At 46.7% G+C, this 23,810-nt stretch overlaps 1 protein-coding gene across 3 annotated transcripts in view; it reads left to right on the top strand.

Annotated features, from left to right (window-relative positions):
* The window catches only part of KCNE1 (potassium voltage-gated channel subfamily E regulatory subunit 1), a 143,112-nt gene that overhangs the window by 82,754 nt on the left and 36,548 nt on the right, over window positions 1-23,810 (top strand). The window contains exon 1 of one of the 3 annotated variants that reach the window (XM_075911437.1): window positions 20,193-20,452. The exons of 1 other annotated variant lie outside the window; for it this stretch is intronic. The gene's annotated coding sequence lies outside the window, so the exon portion shown is untranslated. Of the gene's footprint in view, window positions 1-20,192; window positions 20,453-23,810 lie in introns of those variants that run through there. One more of the 3 variants, XM_014575023.3, reaches the window with a different exon arrangement.

The following is a 23,810-nucleotide window of genomic DNA, read 5'->3' as shown; positions in this document are numbered from 1 at the left end:
TCAAAGACATGACAGGAAGGTGGAATGCATATTGAAGCTGGTTTGATTTGCTATATAATTTGATCTGCCCCTCTATAGACTAGAGGTGAAGGTAATTATGTTCTTTGAGTGATTGCACATGTCCATGCCTCTAGGTGAGTGCGCATCTAATCCCAATTTTAATATTTTTTTTCTTCAGTGGTACCTGTCAGGGTGACTTGAGAGCTCTCTGCTGCCATGGGCCACTTTATTTACATATAGAATGTAATACCAATCATGAACCCTCCAGTTCCTTCTTACCACCAGTGACGATTGGAGTTGGAGTGATTTCAGTCTTGCTACTACAAGTTCTTCTCTTGTATCTTTTTCAAGAGCTTGTTTTTCTTAGATGGTTCTCAAACTTTTTGGCCCATGGCCCACCCTGCTCAATGCAAACCATTCCACAGACCACCAGTTGCTAGTGGAAACTTGCTGTTAATTACGTAATTACTCCCAAGCCATTTTGCTAGTGCTGAAGCTAGGGAGAACAGTTTAATGTAGCCAGTAGTTTACTGAACGCGTGGATCGATCGGCACCAAGTACGCCTCAGCGCCAAAGTCGCTTGCCATCTATGACTTTTTCACTGGCACCGTCCCCATCTCCACCACCGCAGTCCCTCAGACCATCTCGGGAGCACCGGTACCAGTCGCCATACTCTCCACACCGAAGACTACCATCTCTCTTTCTTAGCATCCTACAGTGATGAGCGTCATCACCACTACCGGCACTCTTCCACCTCTCCAGCCTCCTTCAGACATTCGTACACACGTTCCTGATCTCCACATTCTCATCATGCTCCTCACCAGCAGTATACTCACAGATGCTCACCACTGGACAACTTTTATCAGCGTGATGACTGATATCTTGATTCTCTCAGTAGATACTCGTACTGTTACAGATCCAGGTCACATGGCAGATCATGTTGTGACTGCCTGTCTTCTAGACGTTCACCTACTCTGGCCCTGCCCACACCAACAGGGCAATCAATGTTGCTGCTCCAGTTACCACTGGAGCCAGACGACGCTCACCTTGCCACCGAAGATCAACTGGCGGAGGTATCTCTGACTGACCACTCTTCCTCACCAGATTACGCCATGATTCCTGGGGACATCTCCCTACCCGATGACCTCCACCAATTCCAGGAGCTTTTTAAAAGGGTGGCAGTTAGACAAGAAATCAAGATGGACAAACTCAAAGACAAGCAACACTGTTTTTTCAAAAAATTATACCCTCAACATAAAGGAAGGTTGGCTATCCCCCTGGACAAGGCTATTCTGGAGGTTGCCAAAGAGATCTGGCAAACTCCAGCTACCGCACCACCGATGAGCAAAAAGGCTGAAAAGAAGTACTTTGTGCATCCAAAGGGCATGGAATTCCTTTTCACTCACTCCCAGCCTGTTGCCCTGAAGCAGGCTATCAGCATATGCATTGTCAACACCTGCATGAGGGAGTATAACAGACTTCCATTTTGTTTAGTGTTGGAATTTACCTCAGAGATAGTTTCCCACCTAATGCTAGGGCATGGTACACACCACCCTGCTTTTGCACCCCTCCCTAATCTGTGTGCACTCAGCTAAAATGGTGCACTCAGTCCTCACCTTAAGATGCACACGACCCCAATTCTGTACCTAGCTCATTACCATATTTTTCCCACCTTAGAGAGCATAAAAGCTTGAGTCAGAGAAGAACTCGGGTTTGTCACTCCTCTGTTCATCCGGGTTCATTTCTCCTCTGTCCGTGTGCCTGTTCCATTTTCCCTTGTGACGTTCCTTATTTGCTATCTGTGGTTTATGGTATTGGACGTTGGTAGTCTAAGGTCTGGGGTTTGTTTGGCCACCGTACGTGTGGGAATGCCTCACGTTCCGGATATTTGGCAATAGCCTTGGACTTGGACTGAGTTATAATCCACTTTTGGATCTGCCGGTGTAATCGAAGGACCCACCAGGACTGGATCCATAGGAGCCATTCCACATGGTGATCGAGGATCCCTTAAGTGTTCCAATCGGAGAGAACACGGCACTGCCTCGAGGGATCCTCCCTGCTTGTTCTCCCTCATGGCTTTACACTAGCCATGAGGTTGCAGGTCACAGGCCCCGATCGCCGCATTCCTCTGTGAAGTATATCCTTTTGTATTGGGATTCTTACTATCTATCTTTTCTTCTTGGAATAGGGTGGGTTGTTTACTGTTCTTAACTTTCATGTTTGTGCTATTATATTTCAAAATACATGGTTTGGCCCTAAACCTGAGTAGCCTGATTTTTCTTTGGGCAAATATCCCACCAGTGATTAGATACGGGAACACCAGGCCAGATCTGGCTTCTGTGCAGAGGCAATTTAATTTGTCAGACCACAGAATAATTGCTTACCTGAGTCTCTGGGGTAACAAGCCCAACTCCTTAGTAGTCCATCTGGCCCACCAAAGAACAAAAACACCGCAGTACAGACGTGTCTACTGACTGAGACTCGAAGAGACTTGACATACTGGGTAGGAAATTATACACATCTGTGACACTCATGTTGAGAATTGCCAACTACTCAGCGCATCTCTCGAATCATGTATTTGATACTTTTTCACGACTTACACTGCTGATGGACCATTTGCCTGAGTAAAAAAGGCCAATATTAAAATCTGAGGTACTGGAGGGCTATACCTCCATGAGACCCGGCCCTCCAAATGACAATTGTTGTGGCAGATACAGCAGCCTGTTCCACAGCCACCACGGTAGTTATGCACCGAGTGTCCTACCTGCAGGCAGCGGTGGTCCCAAAGGACCCCCAAAGTTGAGGACCTACCCTTTGATAAAGACAGGCTTTTCTCTGAAAAGACTGACACCGTACTACATTCGTCTAAAGATTCACACACGACCCTTCGGATGTTGGGCATGTATACACCAGTGTATAAAAGGCTCCAATACTCGCCCTTTCAACAGCGTTATAACTACCCATACATACAGCAACAGTGGCAACGGCACCATCAGCATCAACAAAGAAACTTTGAGCAGCAACGTCCTCGTCAAAGACCGCAAAGGCGCCGAAACTTGAACAACCACACTCAGAATTCTTCAAACAACAAACAGCAGTTCTTCTTCGAGTAGTGTCCCCGTGGGTGCTCCACTTTAGGTGAAGGGTCACCCTGAGCCTCAGATCGGAGCTTTCTATAGCAGTTTCCCCTGTTGAGCCACGCATGCCCAGGAGGCGTCTCGAGCCCTTCCCGCCTCCTGAGGAGTGTGACTCAACCCCCTCCCTTTTAGTTCCTCTTTAACTGCCCTCGCCAGCGGACGGAGCAAACAGGAGCTCCCTGTCAGACTCTCTAACTACCTTTCTCTCCCTAGTTTAGTCATAGTTCTTTCCCCTGATATCTCAAGTTACCTTTCCTTGTTTCTTCAAGAAAAAAAAAACAACCTAGTAATAAGGAAAATACACTTACCTAAACCCCCCCTCAGGGGGCTTGAACTGTCTTAAACCAGGACTCTGAGGTACCGGTGTTCTCACAGCTGTTCAACACAGGAAAGAAAGAAGAGACTTTAAAAAAAAAAAAAAAAAAAACAACACGGGCACTGACGACAACAACAGTAACAGTCAAATACATAGAACAAGCTCAAAGAGGAGAGAACCGGCCATGTCCGCCTCCTCAAGCTTTAAAAAATGCGACCAAGGCCGGGACCCTATGCCGGCTTCAGATCGACATTCAAAGTACATTCGCTGTTTGGGGGAATCTCACTCTCCCCACAGCTGCACTCATTGCAATTCACTCACGGCGAGAGCCAGGAAGGACCGAGAGCTCCGCCTGAGAATGATCTTATTTGAAAAGGCTTTACAGCCCGCTGGGGAACAGGCGGCAATGCAACAAGAGCCTCCCCCACTCTCCAGGAGCGAGCCGAGGAGCAGACCCTCACCATCCCGCTCCTTACCAGCCTCTTCCTCTCCAAAACATGGAGGAGAGGCACACCAGAGCGGGAGGACACCTGCCACGAAGGCTTCGGGGCGATCCTCCCACTCCGCACCGGCATCGGGGCGTGCTACGGCTGAGCCGCCCCGGGAGCGCTCCAAACAGCCGGCACAGCAAGAGAAGCCGGTGCCGCTTCAAACGGCGGCACCGCTTTCAACCTCGACGCTGCCTCAAGCTTTGGCGGCGCCGAAAGCCGCAGCACAGCTTAAAGCTACGGTGCCGACTAAAGCCACGGCACCGCAGCAGAGCGAGTCACAGCCTCCCAAGCACCCGGCACCACCTTCAGCTAAACAGCATGATGCTGCACTAACGCTGCCAGTGCAAACAGACAGGCAGCCAGATGACACTGCTATGGAGCAGCCTCAGCAGGAAACTCACTCACACAGCAGCCTTTATGATCAGTGCCTGCCTTCCACATCTTACTCACCTGGGAAGTCCCCATCAGGGCTATCCCCTCCCAGGTCTACACCACTCTTATCCGGCCAAGACTCTCCTCTTCCTGAGGATGACCACCACACGTCTTATTCCTCGAGGCACGCATCACCTAGGCAGTCTCGCTTTCATCATTACAGGGCTCCACCACAACAGAACCCATGGCACCCATACTGGCCTTACCCATCCCCATCTTATCCACAATGGGGACCCTGGGAACACTGGGAGCCATGTGGACAACGCTCCCCAACTCACTCCACTCCATCCCGGAGAAGCTTATCTCGGCCGCAGTCCCTACCTCCAGCAATTCTTTCGGATGAGGAGGTGGACCGAATCTCTGACAATGAATCAGACAGTCATTCAATAAATATTACACATTCTGATGCTCCCGATACACAATCAGATGAAGCCGTAGTTCCATCAGATTCTGCACCAATTGATGACCTAAAACAGTTCCAGGATCTATTCAAGAGGGTAGCAACAAGCCAGAATGTTTCCCTGCAAGAGGTCCAGAAGAAACAGTACCAATTGCTAAAAAATCTCCATCCTACATTACATAGCAAGATTGCCCTGCCTATAGACGAGGCAATAATGGAGACCTTGGAAGACCTCTGGAAAAAACCTGCATCCATTCAACCAACTAATGAAAGAATTGATAGGAAGTACTTTGTCCCATCAAAAGACAACGACTTTCTCTTCACACACCCACAACCTAACTCGTTAGTCGTAGACTCAGCACAACAACGTGCAAAGCTCCCACAATACAAGTTGGGCAACGCAGACAAGGACCACAAAAAGTTGGACTCCTTTGGCAAGAAGGTATACTCCTCTTCCACCCTACAACTCAGAATATCGAACTACTCCGCTCTTTTAGCAAATCATGACTTTGACAATTACTCGAAACTGGGAGAACTGGTGCCACATCTCCCTGAGTCTAAAAGATCCATCTTGAAAACAATAGTTCATGAGGGCCATATGATCGCCCGCACTGCTCTCCAAACCGCAATGGATGTTGCTGACACCGCAGCCCGAATTACAGCTACAGCGGTGGTCATGCGTAGAGCTTCTTGGCTCCAGTCGTCAGGAGTTCCCCGCGATCTCCAGCCTAAAGAAGAAGATCTGCCATTCGACAAGCAAAAGCTATTTGCAGCTACTACAGACGAAATACTCCATAACAGCAAAAATTCCAAGTCCCCACTTTGCACGTTGGGCATGTACACGCAGCCCTATAGACGTGGACGATACACCCCATATAACTCATACAACCGATACCGATATGGGCAATACAATAGACCACAGAGGCCCTATGAAGACACTAGACCAAGGCAACGAGGTCCCAGAAGGCACCACAACCAGGCCCGCCCACCAACTACCCAACCATCTAAACAGCAAATTTGAAGATTTGGTCGAGGGCCTGCAACACCCTTCTTACGATCTACCACGACTCCAACATGGCCATCTGTTCACCCACCGTTTGCGGCCATTCCTTCCTCAATGGGAATCCATAACATCGGACCGCTGGGTTTTAGAGATCATTCGAGTGGGCTACACCATCCCATTTACCTCTATTCCTCCTACCCTTCCCCCTATCCCGTCCCTCTTCAGGGACCACTCTCACGAGACCCTTCTGAAACAAGAAATCGATCGACTCCTCATCAGAGCAGTAGAAAGGGTACCCCGAGAGTTCCACGGGAGAGGGTTTTACTCGAACTATTTCTTAACCGAAAAACGAACAGGGGGTTGGAGACCTATATTGGACCTCCGCAAACTGAACAAGTTTCTCAAGAAACAGCATTTCAAGATGGTCACACTCTCCACAATCATTCCTGTGCTAGATCAAGGGGACTGGTTTGCAGCCCTCGACCTCCAAGATGCCTATTTCCATGTAACCATCCACCCCTCCCACAGACGTTACCTACGCTTCATGTTGGGACCAGACCATTTCCAGTACAGGGTTCTTCCCTTCGGCCTCTCATCAGCCCCGAGGGTATTTTCCAAGGTACTGGCGGTCGTGATGGCGTATCTGACGACAAAATGTCATATTTCCCTATCTAGACGACTGCCTTTTAAAGGGATCCTCGTACACCGAAACAGCCTCTATGATACAGATGACCACGACCCTCCTCAGTCGTCTAGGCCTTCTAATCAACCAAGACAAGTCAACTCTGCACCCGGTTCAAGACATAGAGTTCATTGGCGCACGCCTGGACTCAGTGACAGCCCAGGCATACCTACCTCAGCAACGTTTTGCAACTATGCAAGAAGTTATAAACGGGATGCTTACAGTTCCTACCACCACGGTACTTACATGCCTCCGACTAATGGGGCACATGGCTTCCACCACCTACGTAGTCCACCATGCTCGTCTGCACTTTCGATGTTTTCAACTCTGGATGGCAACCGTTTATATCCCATCACGACACCCTCGAAACAAAACGGTTACTATCCCACCAGACGTGCTGGCATCCTTACGATGGTGGACAGTGCCAAACAATCTTCTGACGGGGGTTCCATTCCAACAAACCGAACCCACTATCCAAATCACCACAGATGCGTCCCTGCTCGGATGGGGGGCACATATGGACGGTCACGAAGCTCAAGGCAGGTGGTCCCCAAACGAGACATGCTTACATATCAATCTCCTCGAATTGAGGGCAGTAAGGAATGCCTGTGCACACTTTGCCTCCGACATCGCCAATCACACAGTCCGCATCCTAATGGACAACATCTGCACGATGTTCTACATAAACAGAGAGTGGAGCCCGCTCCCGCTCTTTATGCGCGGAGGCTATTCACCTGTGGAACTCGTGCATCCGCAACCAAGTCACCCTTATAGCATCCTACCTGCCCGGAGTGTACAACATCAAAGCGGACTCACTCAGCCGAAACTTCACCTTGAACCACGAATGGGAGTTACATACAAAGGTGACAAACTCAATTTTCCACCAGTGGGGATGGCCATCAATAGACCTCTTTGCTTCTACCCAGAACACCAAATGTCCCCAATTCTGCTCACGTGTGGGACTTGGCAAACACTCTCTGGGGGATGCCTTCCTGATCAATTGGACAGCCTCCCTACACTACGCCTTTCCTCCCATACCGCTCATCCCAAGAGTCCTGCGCAAGATCCTGAGAGACAAAGCCCTAGTCATCCTGATTGCGCCATCATGGCCTCGCCAAACCTGGTACCCATACCTTCACAGGCTAGCGGTCCAGCCTCCCTACCCGCTACCGTACCGGATAGACCTACTATCTCAGGACGACGGCAAGATATTGCATCCACAACTCAATACCCTGAATCTTCAGGCTTGGCTTCTCTCTGGTTCTTAGAGGTAGAAGATCGCTGCTCCCAGCGAGTAAAAGACATCCTCCTCCAGAGCAGGAGACAGTCTACTCGGAAAACTTACCAACAGAAATGGGCACGTTTCTGTCACTGGTGTCAGCGAGTCAAAGTGGAGCCCCGTGCCTCACCATTAGATGCCATTCTTGACTACATTCTGGACCTTAAAGCATCAGGATTCTCTATCTCCTCCCTAAGGCTACGTCTACCCTGGCCCCTTTTCCGGAAGGGGCATGTAAATTTCACCAGTCGTCGTAGGGAAATCCGCGGGGGATTTAAATATCCCCCGCGGCATTTAAATAAAAATGTCCGCCGCTTTTTTCCGGCTTTTAAAAAAGCCGGAAAAGAGCGTCTAGACTGGCCCCGATCCTCCTGAAAAAGCGCCCTTTTCCGGAGGCTCTTATTCCTACTTCAAATTTAGTAGGAATAAGAGCCTCCGGAAAAGGGCGCTTTTTCAGGAGGATCGGGGCCAGTCTAGACGCTCTTTTCCGGCTTTTAAAAAAGCCGGAAAAAAGCGGCGGACATTTTTATTTAAATGCCGCGGGGGATATTTAAATCCCCCGCGGATTTCCCTACGACGACTGGTGAAATTTATATGCCCCTTCCGGAAAAGGGGCCAGTGTAGACGTAGCCTAAGAGTACACCTCTCTGCAATAGCAGCATTTCATACACCAGTAGATGGATTCTCCATTTTTAGCCATCCTATTACAAAAAGATTCCACAAGGGACTCCAGAATGTGTACCCACCACATAGGGCTCCACCCCCTTTGTGGGACCTAAATCTTGTTTTGAACTGCCTCACCAGACCTCCCTTTGAGCCACTGGCAACAGTGCCACTTCCTTTCCTTTTTATGAAGGTCTGTTTCCTCTTAGCCATCACCTCCGTCAGGAGGGTGAGCGAACTCGGAGCATTAATGTCAGAACCTCCTTACACAATTTTCACAAAGGATAGGGTCATACTTAGACCCCACCCCATGTTTTTGCCAAAGGTCGGCACAGAATTCCATATTAACAAACCGATCGTGTTACCTACCTTTTTCCCAAAACCGCACTCTTCGCAGACAGACGCCAGCCTGCACACTCTAGACATCCGGAGGGCTCTGGCCTTCTTCCTAGAAAGAACGAAACCATTCCATAAATCTGAAAGACTTTTTATCTCCATTGCTGAACGATCCAAAGGCACACCAATATCATCTCAACAAATCTCAAAGTGGATATGGACATGCATAATTAAGTGCCACTCTCTGGGCAATAGACCGCTGATATGCCCACCATGAGCGCACTCTACTCGAGCCACGGCTGCTTCCACAGCCTTTCTGGGCAATGTCCCCTTAAGAGACATTTACCGGGCAGCGACATGGTCCTCAGATCATACCTTTGCTAAACATTACGCCATTCTTCCACAACTTAAGAGTGACTCAGCAGTTGCCACGGCAGTGCTCTCCACCACTGCCAAATATTAACTCCGGCTCCCTCCAACCATATACTGGATACTGCTTTGTAGTCACCTAAAGTGGAGCACCCACGGGGACACTACTCAAAGAAGAAAAGGGAGTTACTCACCTTGTGCAGTAACGAGTGTTCTTCGAGATGTGTGTCCCCGTGGGTGCTCCACGACCCTCCCTGCCTCCCCTCTGCTCGGAGTCGAAATTACTCGGGCGGAGACAAGGAACTGAAAGGGAGGGGGTTGAGTCACGCTCCTCAGGAGGCGGGAAGGGCTCGAGACGCCTCCTGGGCATGCGTGGCTCAACAGGGGAAACTGCTATAGAAAGCTCCGATCTGAGGCTCAGGGCGACCCTTCACCTAAAGTGGAGCACCCACGGGGACACACATCTCGAAGAACACTCGTTACTGCACAAGGTGAGTAACTCCCTTGTTTGATGCTCTGGTCGAGGGTACGCAAACAGTCGTTCTCAACTGTAGCAACCATCACGCTCTCACCTTCCATCACCGTCTGAGTCATTTTTACCACCAATGGGCTTCAATCATGATGGACAGATGGGTGCTAGAAATTGTTCACTCCGGCTACTCCATTCCATTCCTCCCTCGTCCCTCTTCAGGGACCCATCTCACGAAGCCCTGCTACATGCCAGAGTTGCACATCTGCTATCTTTAGGGGTGATTGAATCAGTCTCAGATGACTTTAAGGGAAAAGGGTTCTACTCCCATTATTTCCTCACTCAGAAAAAGTCAGGAGGATGGCGACTGATCCTAGACCTGCAACATCTGAACAAATTTCTACGGAAACAACAATTCAAAATGCTAACACTTGCTGCTATAATCCCTGCTTCAGAACACAACAATTGGTTTGCTGCCCTCCACCTCCATGATGAGTATTTCCATGTCACAATCCACCCGGCACACAGAACATTCCTGCGATTCACAGTCAGCAAACATCATTACCAGTACAAAGCCCTGCCATTCGGACTCTCAAAGTATACAACCATACCAGCTGTGATCTGCACAGGTCAGTAACCCCTCCGCAATCCATCTTCAGATCGCTAACATGGTGGATGAGCCCCAAAAATCTCCTCACTGGTGTACCTTTTCACCAACAGCAACCTTCACACCACATCACTACCAACACCTCCCTCCTAGGATGGGGTGCACACATGGGTGCTATATCTGCACAAGGCCGATGGTTGCCATCAGAAACACGCCTCCATATACATCTCCTTGAGCTTCGAGCAATATACAATGCCTGCAAACATTTTCACGAACATATCTGCGGTACTACAGTGAGAATTCTCACCGACAATGTTGCCGCTATGTACTACGTAAACCACCAAGGGGGAGCTCGATCCCGCTCCCTTTGCACAGGGGCAATCCAATTTTGGAATTGGTGCATTCGCCACGAAATAACACCTGTGGCATCCTACTTACTTGGAACTACAAATGCCATGGTGGATTTTCTCAGCAGATACTTCGCCCAGGATCACGCATGGGAACTGCATGATGGAGTCCATCTTCTGTTTCGTCGATGGGGCACTTCCATAATAGATCTTTTTGCCACTCACTGCAACAGGAAGTGTGGGAAGTACTGCTCCAGGGCAGGATTCGTCCCAGGCTCTCTAGGCGATGCATTTCTCATCAGCTGGAACGGGCCTCTCCTATACTCCTTCCCACCAACCTCCCCTAGTCCCCAGAGTTCTACAGAAGGTGAAATCGGACAGGGCCAAGATCATTCTCATAGCCCTAGCGTGGGCACATCAACATTGCTTTCCCTTCCTCCGAAGCATGTCACCAAGGGTGCCATTCCTGCTTCCAACCCTTCCAAACCTTCTCACCCAGAACAAAGGATCGCTACCACATGGCTCCCACTTGGCTAAATCTGTCGGAATCTCTCTCTTCCTCGCAAGTCAAAGATATTCTCATTCATAGTAGATGACAAACAACCAGAAACACTCACTTTGCAAAGTGGCGTCGGTTCATCTCCTGATGCACAGCACAAGATAAACATCTGGAATCGACCCCTCTCCGTGTCGTCCTCAATTACTTACTCCACCTAAAACAAACAGGGTTAGCACTGGCATCCCTTAAGGTCCACCCAGTGGCTATTATGACTTCACCCAGAGTTCATCCCGAAAGTATCTTTGACTTTTCATGTGAACAGATCAATCGTCCTCCCTTTCTTTCATCTAAAATCACATGCTCCCCCCCAAGAGGTGGCCTTGCATACGCTTAATGCTAGGAGAGCCCTAGCATTCTACATCGATCGGACCAAACCTTTCAGGAAAACAGACAGGCTGATTGTGTCCCTGGCCAACAGATTGAAGGGGTTACCATTATCTTGTCAGCGAATTTCCAAACTCTTCACTACCTTTATAACTGAGGCCTATGCTTCAAGATGTATTCCACTCCCAAAACAGCCTCGAGCCCATTCTACAAGGGCGTGATGGCAACTTCAACGGCCATCTTCAGGGGTGTCCCCTTGAAGGATATATGCAGAGCCACAACCTGGTCCTCTCATGACGCTTTCATTAAACGCTGTGCTTTACACCAGAGGAGGCTCTCAGATACTGTGGTGGCGTCAGCGGTTCTCTTTTCAGCAGGCAAATAGGGACTCTGTTCTTTTTCCTCCTTTCTGCTGATGGCGTACTGCTGCCCAGTCACCTTCAGTGGAGCACCCACAGGGACTCCTCGAAGAAGAAAGCGAAGTTACTCACCTTGGTGCAGTAACTGTAGTTCTTCGAGATGATCCCCGTGGGTGCTCCACTACCTACCTTCCTCCCCACTTCGGAGTCCCTTTTTTGTCGTCTTGTATCTTCCAGATTCCGAGGCAGCCTCGAGGAACTGGTGGGAGACGGACTGCCCACGTACTAAAAATGGTGTGAATGCTGCGAGATGCCGCCACACATGTGCGATCCGTCCAGGTACGGATACAACACAAAGTCTGTTTTCTATGGTGCTGGGGCAATCCTAGCACCTTCAGGGATTGAAGTGGTGCACCCACAGGGACCATCTTGAAGAACGATAGTTACTGCACCAAGGTGAGTAACTTCACTTTTCTGGTAACCATGCCATGCAACCACACCATAAGCATCCAGTAACCCAGCCCTGTAACCAAACACGATGCCAACTCTGCCTATACTAGCAATTTGTCACTGGAGCCAACAACATATAAGCTACCAAATCAAAAGGTCATTTGACATCACATCCAGTAAATTGATCTATGCCATCAAATGCCTGCAATGCCCCGCTGCTATATATATTGGACAAACTGGATAGGCTCTGCGGGAAAGAATCAATGGACACAAATCAGATATATGTAAAGGAAACATACAGAAACCTATTGAGGAACACTTTAATCTTCCAAATCACTGTTTAAAAGATCTTCAAGTGGCTGTCTTGTCAGAAACTAGTTCTACTAGCCAGATACACAGAGAAACATTGGAATTAGAGTTCATCCGTAAATTAAATTCACATGCTAATGGATTCAATCGTGATTAAGGGTGGTTGGGGCACTATCAACTTAACACTTGTTGAAGATGCAAACAACTCTTTGTGTAGACTCCTATGTCAGGAAGGATACTATCAATTGACTTTGATTCTTATCTGCTTTGTTTTAACTACCCAATCTTCAGTTACTTACTGATTCTCTCTAACTCCCTGTCTCCCACACCACCTGTTTTTTCTTCTCTCCTCTCCCCGTCTGCCCCCCCATTTATTTTGGATCTGCACATCCTAAACTCAAAACTCTGGTCATCTGAAGAAGTGGGCTGTGCCTACGAAAGCTTCTGTTACCATCTACATGTTTTCTTAGTCTATAAAGTGCTACCAGACCATTAGTTACAGAAAGGTAACTGTTCCTTGTGGATAGATTATAGCCTCCCTGCTTTCAGAAGACAACTCAAAATAAAGTGATGGTGGGGAAATTTTGAGGCTATTCGGAAGCTGTGCCCCACTTTGAAAGGAATGGAAGGTTATTCTGTGTGGTATTGGCCTCCTAGGAAGATTTGGAGATGCTTTCTGATGAGCATTCACATTTTGGAGGTTTAGCTGAGCTGAACCAAACCCCAAACACTTGGATGTTCTGCATTGTGGGCCCCTTGAAACTCCAAAACATCTATGATTCTATAGCTGGATTGTACAGTGGAAACTTTGACACAGCCTTAATGATAGACTAGTGCTGTTGTTATATAGCTACAGTATGTAGGTCAATAAGAAAGCTTTCTCATCCTACCCTTGTAATCTTGTGGTGTAGTATACAGCAGCAGAGTGGCTTACATGTCCTGTTGCTAATTAAGAAGAGTATTTTAAAGTCAGGCTAAATTTGTGCATAACAGATTTAAAGGGCCATATGGGCATGGGGCTATTGATCCCTTTGCCAAATTGCATTATGTAGGAAAGAAGTTTAGCAGAGCATCTGTCTTCCTTTAGCATTGCATGCAGCCCAGAGAGGAAATCGCATTAATTCCAGAATCACAGTTCATGTATGCTGTGCTAGAGGGCGGTAATTGAACTTTTTATTCAGTAGAACTGCTCAATAACTTAAGTCACTTCCATCCTTATAATCCATCTGTCCTTTGACCTAATTTCCTGATGAACACTGCTATCAAGGTACTACTTCCCTGGGAGCTCCTGCCACATTACTCCACTCCTTTGGGGTTTCATTACAACCCGGGGCCACATGATGACAAATGTATCTCAGAGGATGCTAATGAGGAAGCTCATTGTGCCTCATTCAGTTGTTTGCAAATGTTACTCTCAAAAGCAGTGATGATATCTGATGGGTCGCAGTGGATGTTTGAACTGCCTGGGGCCATGGAAGAGGGAAGAAACACTCAGGTTAAAAGCTATTATTTGCTATTCATATACCATCACCGTGTCATAAGAACACGTGCTTTACAAAACTGAGGTCTCAGCCTCAAATAGTTTAAGCTCCATACAGGCAATTAGGGATGATGATCCAACTATGTCAGCAAACTGCACTGGAGAGACCAGAGAAGGATAAATGAATAAATCAAGGCTTTTGAGATGGAGCCATTCAAGATTTCAGGAAAATTCTTAGACTAATTCATGCCCTATTGAGGACTATACATTTAAGTACTCATGTCCTATTGAAATCATTGTGCTAAGTTCTATCCTGAATGGGGATGGACTTAAAATGTTTGTAAGTGCTTTCCTTACTTGGGATCTAAGATGGTAAGTTGTTTGGGGGCAGGGATCCTATCTTTGTATGAGTTTGCACAGTCTCTACCACAATGAACCTTGAACCTGAAAGGAGCTCCTGGGTACTACTGTATAATTTGCTTCAGTCACAAGGTTTTGCCCTCTGGCCCAATCATCATAAAAAAAAATCATCGTTTTGTTAGGATGCTTGGAGCTTGTGGTGTCAGTTTGCTATCCAGAGCCACTGTGAATGGCAGCGTTATCCCCTAAAAAGCAGTACTTCCCATGTTAACACTGCAGAATCAGCAGCACTGTGTGACTGGTGCTGGGACTCCTGTAAATACAGTCCCAGACTAAAGTATTGAAAGATTACTGCTCTTTGCACTACAACTTAGCTGATTTGTAAGCCTCTTGCTGGCTACAGATGCTAAATAATTTGGTTCAAATTCAATGTCCCTGGACTATTATTGCACCAGATTGTATAGCCAATCTTTAAAATCAAAACAAAAGTGGATCCTAGAAACTGCCTTCAGTCAGGATATCTGAGAGACATACGTAGGGGGACAAGTTTGGGATCTGCTTGTGCCACTTTTTTACACCAAACCCTGTTCCTGCTCATATATTAAAATATAAGTACCCATAGACACTACTGACCACATTCTTTCGTTTAGCTGTGTTTTCCCTTCCCCAAGTGGATTTTTTGAGCTCTCATCCATTCTGCTGTGGAAAAACATGATTTTTCTCAGAAGGAGACACTTCTGGAAAGAGGTCCTATTAAAATATCTCTGATCTGAGTGTGTCTGTGAGTGTCTGTCTGTCCATCCATTTGTCTGAGAGTCTGTTTGTTCAAGAACTCCTCTTAAAGGGTAAGAGTTAGGACCACCAAATATGGTATGAAACTTTCACTCATCCTAACAAAAAGCAAGGTCAGGTTTGGTTGTGCTAGGACAATGGGATGTGCCTGGAATCCAATTGTTGCTCATCAAACAGAAAGGGAGGCTCGGACAGCAGGGACAGTTGTATTCCAGAATGACCACAGGGGGGCAGCAAGTGTGCCATCCCTGGGGAGCAGCCACTAGCCAGGCATCCTCTGGCGTGCCCAGGGGAGCCACTCCCGCATGCACACGTTTCAACCCCGGCCCTGACTCCTGATCCCCACACCCTGCCTGAGCATCCACCACACCTCCCAACCAGTGTTCCCTCTAAGATTTTTCCAACCAGGAGCAGAGTGAGTTTTGGCTTGTGTGCCAATATTGAGGTCATGTGTGCTCATTTGGATGTGTGCCACCATGGCACCCAATTTATCCACACACATTCCCGGCTGTCAGAGTAGAACCTCTCCCCCCCATCCCTCGCCATGCAGCATGTCCTGTTCCCAACTGCTGGAGCAGAAACTGCCCTCCCTGCCATGTGGCATGTCCCGTTCCTAGCCACAGCCACCAGAACAGCCTTGGCCCCACCCCCTGCCATGTGGCAGCCTCAGCCACCAGAGAAGGCCTCCTGCCACATGGCTGCAGCAGGTCCCAGCCCACCTGCCCAGTGGCTCCTTCATCATGCTGTGTCAGCTGGCCCCGCCCAGAGGAGGTGGATGGGGGAAGAATTTTTTGTGAATGGCCACCTAAGCAGGAACTATGCTCCCAACCCCTGGTCCTGATTTCTACACCCTTCACCTCCTGCCCTGACTCCTGCAGGAGACACCCCATACTGGCCTCCTCCACACCTCCCTGTTCTAACTTCTGCACTCCCATTCCTACCCTGAGCCCCCTCACACCTACCAACTCCTGCCCTGATTCCTACACCCCTTACTCCTGCCATAAGCCCCTCACACCCCCAAGTCCCTGCCCTGAAGGACCTGAGCAATGCCAGGTAAGTGTTCTAGTATCCTATAATAGAGACAGACTCAAGTCTGCACCTTTGTGGAGAACCCCTTTTTAGACTTGGAGTAGGCTCTCCAGTCATCTTCACCTAACTCCAGCCCTCATAGTAGCATTTTGGATGTTTTATAGGAGCTGCATAAGCATGATGCCAATTTGTCTATATTACTGTCCATTGTGGAATGATCTTAGCAATGACAGTCTTCTTGCAGTGCAATTAAACAGCTCTAGCTTAAGCCAGTTTTCATTTGGTAGATATCCAAGTTCTCAGGTGTACTAAAATTCAGGCTATTCTGCTCATTTCCTTCATTAGTTTATTAACTGTCCATGTTGTGCATTTGGAAAGCTGTATACATGACATAGCAGACAGCTCTGCAGGATGCAAACATTTGCTCTCAGATTTTTATCTGAATTAGCACCCTACTGGAAAACAAAACACTTTCTCATTTTGAGAGGTCAGCAAACTGATTCAGGACCTTGTATTCCTCAAAATGGGTGAAGCACAAGGTTATTTTAATAGCATTCTTAGCAAGGTTCACATGAAACTCATCACTAACAGTCATCCTTCACAGTGGCTGACTAAAAATTTTCAGGTATTGAAAACTGGACTTACAACAGACCTTTGGACACCCTTGAAGTTCTCATGAATAGGCCTGTGTTGAATGCAACAATAAAAATAATTAAAAGCTCATTTAAAAAACTAGTTAGACTTTTTTCTTTTAAAATCGGTTTTATGTTTAAACAGGGTAAGAAAGCAAGTCCTTAACCCTAAAAATTAAGTCACATGGAAATGTAAAGGGCTAGAATGGAGTTACTCTTATATGTGCATATTACAGTAGGACCTCAGATTTAGAAATACCAAAGTTATGAACTAACTGGTCAGCCATACACCTCATTAGACACTAGGTGTATGTGTCTAGACTGGCCAGTTTTTTCAGAAAATCAGCCACTTTTCCGGGAAAAACTTGCCAGCTGTCTACACTGCAAAAGCACTGACTTCCTACTGTAAGAAATCAGTGCTTCTTGCGGAAATACTATGCTGCTCCCGTTCAGGCAAAAGTCCTTTTGCGCAAAACTTTTTCGCAAAAGGGCCAGTGTAGACAGCTCAGATTTGTTTTCCGCAAAAAAACCCTGATCGCGAAAATGGCGATCGGGGCTTTTTTGCGGAAAAGTGCATCTAGATTGGCATGGACGCTTTTCCACAAAAAGTGCTTTTGCGGAAAAGCATCCGTGCCAATCTAGACGCTCTTTTCTGAAAATGCTTTTAACGGAAAACTTTTCTGTTAAAAGCATTTCTGGAAAATCATGCCAGTCTAGACGTAGCCTAGAAGTTATTCAATCAAGACTGCAGCAGCCACACACAAAAATCAAGCACAGCATAGTACAGTACTGTGTTTAAACATAAACTACTAAAAAAAAAAAAGGAAAAGTGGCATTTAACTTTTGCACAGTAAAGTCTCAAAGCTTTATAAAGTCAATGTGCCGTTGTAAACTTTTGAAAGAACCATCATGTTTGTTCAGACTTATGAACATTTCCAAGTTACAAACCGCTTCCATTCCCGAGATGTTCATAACTCTGAGGTTCTATGGTACCTGACTTAATCTTTAAAGGGAAAACATTGAATAGTGAGATTCTTTACGGCATTCTGAACTAACTCTAACTATAAAAAAGCATTTTCATAAACAGAGATGTTAGGGTTTGTGTTTGATGATGAGATACAGACCCTGTCATCAGCCCAAATTACCTACGCTCAACGCAACTGAGGACTAAATTTCTAAGACAGCAGCAGTGTTCCCTCTAAGATTTTCCAACCATGAGTGGAGTGAGTTTTGGCTTGTGCATCAATATGGAGGTCATGTGCACTGGTTTGGATGCATGCCGCTGTGGCACCCAAGTTATTAACACACACGTGCCTCGTCACCAGAGCAAAACCTCCCCCTCCCCCACCATGCAGCATGTTCCATTCCCAGCTGCCAGAGCAGACCCTGACCCTCCCTGCTGGTCATGTGCCTTTCCCATTCCCAGCCACTGGAGCAGACACACACACTCTCCCATGTGTCAGGTCCCGTTCCCAGCCCCAGCTGCCAGAACAGGATCCAGTCCCCCCCACCAGATGGCAGCCCTGAGCCACCGGAGTAGGACTCCTGATATATGGCCTCAGCAGGTCCTGGCCCACTGCTCCAGCGGCTTCCTCACCCAGCCTCAGAGGACTCCACCCGCCAAAGCAGCCACCTGCCATGTAAGTGCTATTGCGTGGTTCTCCAGACGAGAAGAGTGGGAGGAGAATTTTTTGTGCCCAGCTGTGCAGGCACACATTTAGCAGGAACTATGGTCACCACTATTTTTTTTTAAATCCCAGTGAAGCAAATACACATGTTTAAAAGAGTGATTCATGTTATTAGCCTATCCCTCTCCTCATCACAAGGTCTATCAGCTTGGATGAACTGTTTACCACTGGAAGAGGTGCAGAACATTACACAGTTCGCTGAATCATCAGCAAAAATACTTACTTTGAGAAGACACACACCCAAACAATAGTTGAGTGAGCGCATAGTGGCTCAGAAAGAAGCATGAAGCAGATGGCAATCAAAAAGATGTGTGAAGAAGAGAGAGAAAGCTGGAGGCACAGTGATTCAGTGGAAAACAGTTTATATCATCAAGGAAAAATTAAGGCTGTGTCCTAAGTCATAAGAACTGAAGAATAGTCAGACCAAAGGTCCATTTAGTCCAGTACCTGTCTTCTGACAGCAGCCGCTGCCAGGTGCCCCAGTCCAGAGAGAATGAAGAGAACCGGTATCATCAAGTGATCTATCCCGTTACCTATTCCGGCTATGTCTACACTACCCTCCTAATTCGAACTAGGAGGGTAATGTAGGCATACCACACTTGCAAATGAAGCCCGGGATTTGAATTTCCTGGGCTTCATTTGCATGAAGCCGGCTGGCGCCATTTTTAAATGCCGGCAGTTCAAACGCGGCACGGAGTAGCTAGTTCGGATTAGGCTTCCTAATCCAAACTAGCTGTACTCCTCGTGTCAAACAGAGGGCAGGGACACTATCCCTTCCCATCCAGGCTTTTAGCCACTGATGGACCTGTCTAGTTCTCTTTTGAACCTTGGTATTGTCTGGGCCTTGGCAGGTCATTACAGAATGAGGGCCCAAGATTCTATGATGTTCTCAAGGTTCTTTGTGGTGTCATTTAATGTTGTTTTCTATGCAACACGTGAAAATTTCAAAGGCTGCATTTAATGTACTTTAAAATGTGTGTTGACATACTATCATGAAGAGAACTTTTTTAAAAAGCAAAAATTTGAAAAAGTGTGCAAAAACCTTATACATCTGCTCTCCCTTCCTCCCCCCCCCCCCCCCCCCCCCCGCTTGCAGTGCTGACACGGTAATATTTTTTTCAAAGGAAAAAATGTGATTTTTGTTGAGGCATTGAGGTGAGCTGATTTAGCACTATTCTGTTGCTCTAGGATTAAGAAAGGATCAAAAGGGATATTTTCAAAGGCACAAAAAACCAGTTAGATGTCTGGCTCTACACAAAGCCAATAGGACTTAAACTCCTGTCAATCAATGTGCCTTCGAAAAATCTTCCTCTACAGATCTACATTATTCACCAGTACCTATGCGTGCAGTTGCATATGTAGACTTGTATGTGCCAGAGCAACAGGAAGAAGAGAGGCTGAGCGCCCTCTGCAATGCTCTCGGGACAGCCCTGTGCAACCCCATCACCTGAAGACAGGGATGGAACCAAACCAAGCGTCCAAACACTAACGTGTGCTGATGCTGAAATTTGTTGGGAAACAAGCTGGTTGAGTTCACCTTGCCTGCCAGTCCTCAGTCTTCAGATATTCAGACTATGAATCAACAGACGCTGAGTCCACACAGCCAGCCTCTCCACCTGTCTGGGTCTCTAAATGCAAGTTGGAGAACAAACTTCATTACTTGCCCATGTCCTCCTCCAGGTGCTGTGAGTGCTCTCCTGCTGACAAGAGCTCTAAAGCTTGGCCTTCATCAAAGACCTCCAGTAAGTTCTCCAGAACTGGTTCAAAACATCATGCACATAAGTGTTCATAAGTTCCATCTGAAGCAGCATTGCTGTTTTCTGCTCCCTCAGGACCAGCCTATCTACTGCCTTCATCAATACCAGGGTCTCCAACAGTACTGCAGCTGATCCAGACAGCCTTGGAACTCTCCACATTGCTGCTGCAGAAGGCCTGTCACGTAAGTACCTACCTGTCTTGGTGCTTTCAACTCTGCAGACCAGGAACCTATAGCCCATTGGGGTTCTATGTGTGGCCCATAAGACATTTTATTTACCGTTGCCCATGTACGAGGTGGCCAGATTCCACTGGCTTCTGTCCACATAGGTTTTCACCCCACCAGTATTACTAAAGTAACACACCTGTAAAGCAAGAGCACATGAAGCGGGGAAAGCGCTGATTGCACACAACCCTGACTGTGAGAGCCGTGTGCTCCCTCTGCACCCAATCAAAGCACTGCTATGGTTTAGTCACCACATTCTGCAAATTCTAAGTACACAAGTGCAGTTAGCAAAATTATCCTGTCCTGGGATACTGACTAGGTGACGACAATCTTGCGGCCCATTGAGATGAAGGAGGGCCACTTATGTGGCCCACTCACTGGCTTAGGTTGCCCATTGCTAATGTTATTCTGAAATAACATAGTCCGTATCTACACAATGAGCAGTTATTTCAACATAGTATTGAAATAATGTCGAGCTGGAGGACTTCTTACTCCAACTCCTGTAACCCTCATTTTACAAGGAGTGAGGGAAGCTGGAGGAACAGTGCTCTACCTCAGACTTCCTGCTGTGTAGACAGCGCCAAAAGCCAAAACAAGCTATTTTGACTTAAGCTACACAATTGACATAGCTGAAGTTATGTAGATTTCAGCTTTAGCCCTACTGTGTAGACGTGCCTCTACATAGTAATCTACAGTGGAACGTACGTGTGCACAATCAAGTGAGGAGAAAAGTGATTACTTACCTATACACTCCATGACTCTTTGACCTTCCTCACTATGTGGATCAATAACTGCAAAAGTGGCATGAAGGAATGGAAATGTAGACTGCAGACATATCAGTTTTCTGGTTTTGGCACAATTCACAAGGCGAGCAGGGGCACCTGTGCTACCCAGTGGTACTGCTGACAAAAATCTCCTTCACAAGTGCGCTGGGCATACACATACCTGCAATGGACTGTTTGTGAGCACAATCACTTGGAGACATTTGTATTGTTCTTAGCTTTTGTAAGGCTTTGTTTTCACATAGCCCTGAGTTGGGTCCAAATTTGACCTGACAATGTCCCTTTAAAATTAAACTAGTAGGATACTGCGGTGAACAAATGTTCTTTATTGCTTCATATGGAAAACTTTTTTAGGGCATCCTGTATCTTTGACTTTCAGTGCTTTGTTCCATTCACAGTGGCTGGGTCATGGCTGTCAACATATTTAATGTATTTGCCATCACGCTCATTATTACATCTTGTGAAGGATGAGAGCAAACCATTTTGCTAGTGGAAAGTTAAGGTCATTTCCAGCTCTGCTATAAGCCTGTATGTTATAAGCCAGTATGGTGATCCTAATGTTCAAGTTTTCTATGTCAAAGATGTAACTATAGAGCTTCAGCTAGTCATTTATATAGTCAATGGGGCTGACAACCTTGCCAGGGTCCCTGGGCAAGGCAGGGACAGGGAGGAACAAAACCTCGAGCAGAAGGGCACGGGTGGCACTAGGCAGCCCTCAGAGCCACTCAGAGGGCTGCCCAGAGGTCTCCGTGCAGCATTCCAGCAGCGATTTAACAGGCCCGAGGCTCTGGCCACTGCTGTGGGCACAAAAGCAGCCATGGCAGTTGGGAGCGCCGGGCCTTTGTGTATCGCTGATCCCTGGGGCAGTTGCCGCCTTCCCCCGTCACCTCTGTCATCAGGCCTGCATATAGTCAGCAATTAACTGCAAGATTTTAAAAATGAAAACAAATGGTGAAATACTGTGACTAATAGAGTCTATAAAATATAGTCGTGTGTTTTCCTCTGCTTAGTCACAAAGCAATTTTAGCATGGGCGTCAGGTGAGCTGGCTTTCCCATGCTGCCTGACCGTATGACTTAGCCCTGACCAGCAACAAAGAGTAGATAATTCAGTCTCCCTTCTCCATCCAGTCTTTGTCTTTTTGGTTGATGCTGCCAGTAAAGGTGTCAATTACAATAAGAACATCCACAGAGGCCTGTAAATTTGCGTCGATCTGCTTTATATCCACAGGTATCTGCACCTGCAGATATGGATGCAGATATTCGGGGCTCATTTTTGCAGATGCAGTTGTGGGTACAAATTTTGAATCTAAACAGTGCTCTAGATATCCAGCTACTGAAAAATAGATTGATACTTTAAATTCTTTTAGTTTCACAGAGGACAGCAAACAAACATGGGTAGCAATCAATTTTGGCCATTCACTATTGAACTGAGCCAGAGTTCAGTGCTCCTTTACCAGTCATGTGAACTTCCTCATCTACAGGAACAAGTTCTTTATTCATTTCAGTACATCTCCAGAGCCTCTCATTTTAAGGGACTCTGCCATGAATAGAGTTCCATAAATTGCTGAAATACAGTATTCATACTGTCCCTTATGATTGGACACCAGTGAAAATAGGGTAGACTCAGAAGCTAAAATAGAGAAAGAACAGGATAAAAATTACTTAGGTAAGTTAGATGTCTTCAGGTCACCAGGGCCTGATGAAACGCATCCTAGAATGCTCAAGGAGGTAACTGAAGAGATATCTGAGCCATTTGTTAGTCTCTAAGGTGCTACAGAGTGACTTGTTTTTATTAGCTATTATCTTTATCTTTGAAAACTCATAGAATATGGGAGAGTTTCCAGAAGACAGGAAAAAAACCCATCTATAAAAAGGGAAATAGGGGCAACCCAGGGAATAACAAGTCAGTCAGATTAATTTCTGTGCCAGAAAAGATAATGGAATGAATAATTAAGGAATTCATTTACAAACATCTAGAAGATAAGGTGATAAGTAACAGTCAGTATGGATTTGTCAAGAACAAATTGTGTCAAACTAACCTGATAGATGTTTTGACAGGGTAATAAACCTTGTAGAAAAGAAGGAAGTGGTAGATGTGGTATATCTAGACTTTAAAAAGGCTTTTGATACAGTTTTGCATGACCTTCTCAATAATGAACTAAGGAAATACAAGCTAGATGGAGCTACTATAAAGTGGGTGCATAACTGGTTGATAACTATTCTCTGGGAATGGTTATCAATGGCTCACAGTCATACTGGAGAGGCATAATGAGTAAGAGAGAGCTTTTTTTGTTTTTTCAGTAGAGTGTTGGTTGGATAGACAGGCCTGGAAATTGTGTGTAAGAAACAATCTTCTGTTTTGTCCTACTGTGGTCAGGGAAATCAGACTTAGTGTACATTCTTTGTAAATAAACAGGATTGCATACACACACACGACTCGGACTCCTCTCACTAATTTCTCCTCCTAATAGAAACAAGGCAAGGCCCTAAATGTTGGCTAACCACTCAGACCAAGGAGCAACCATATTTTCAA

Source organism: Pelodiscus sinensis, chromosome 1, assembly GCF_049634645.1.
Source record: "Pelodiscus sinensis isolate JC-2024 chromosome 1, ASM4963464v1, whole genome shotgun sequence".
Lineage (NCBI taxonomy): Eukaryota > Metazoa > Chordata > Testudines > Trionychidae > Pelodiscus > Pelodiscus sinensis.
Note: the sequence above shows the minus strand (reverse complement) of the source record. Positions and strands in the feature narration are given on the sequence as shown.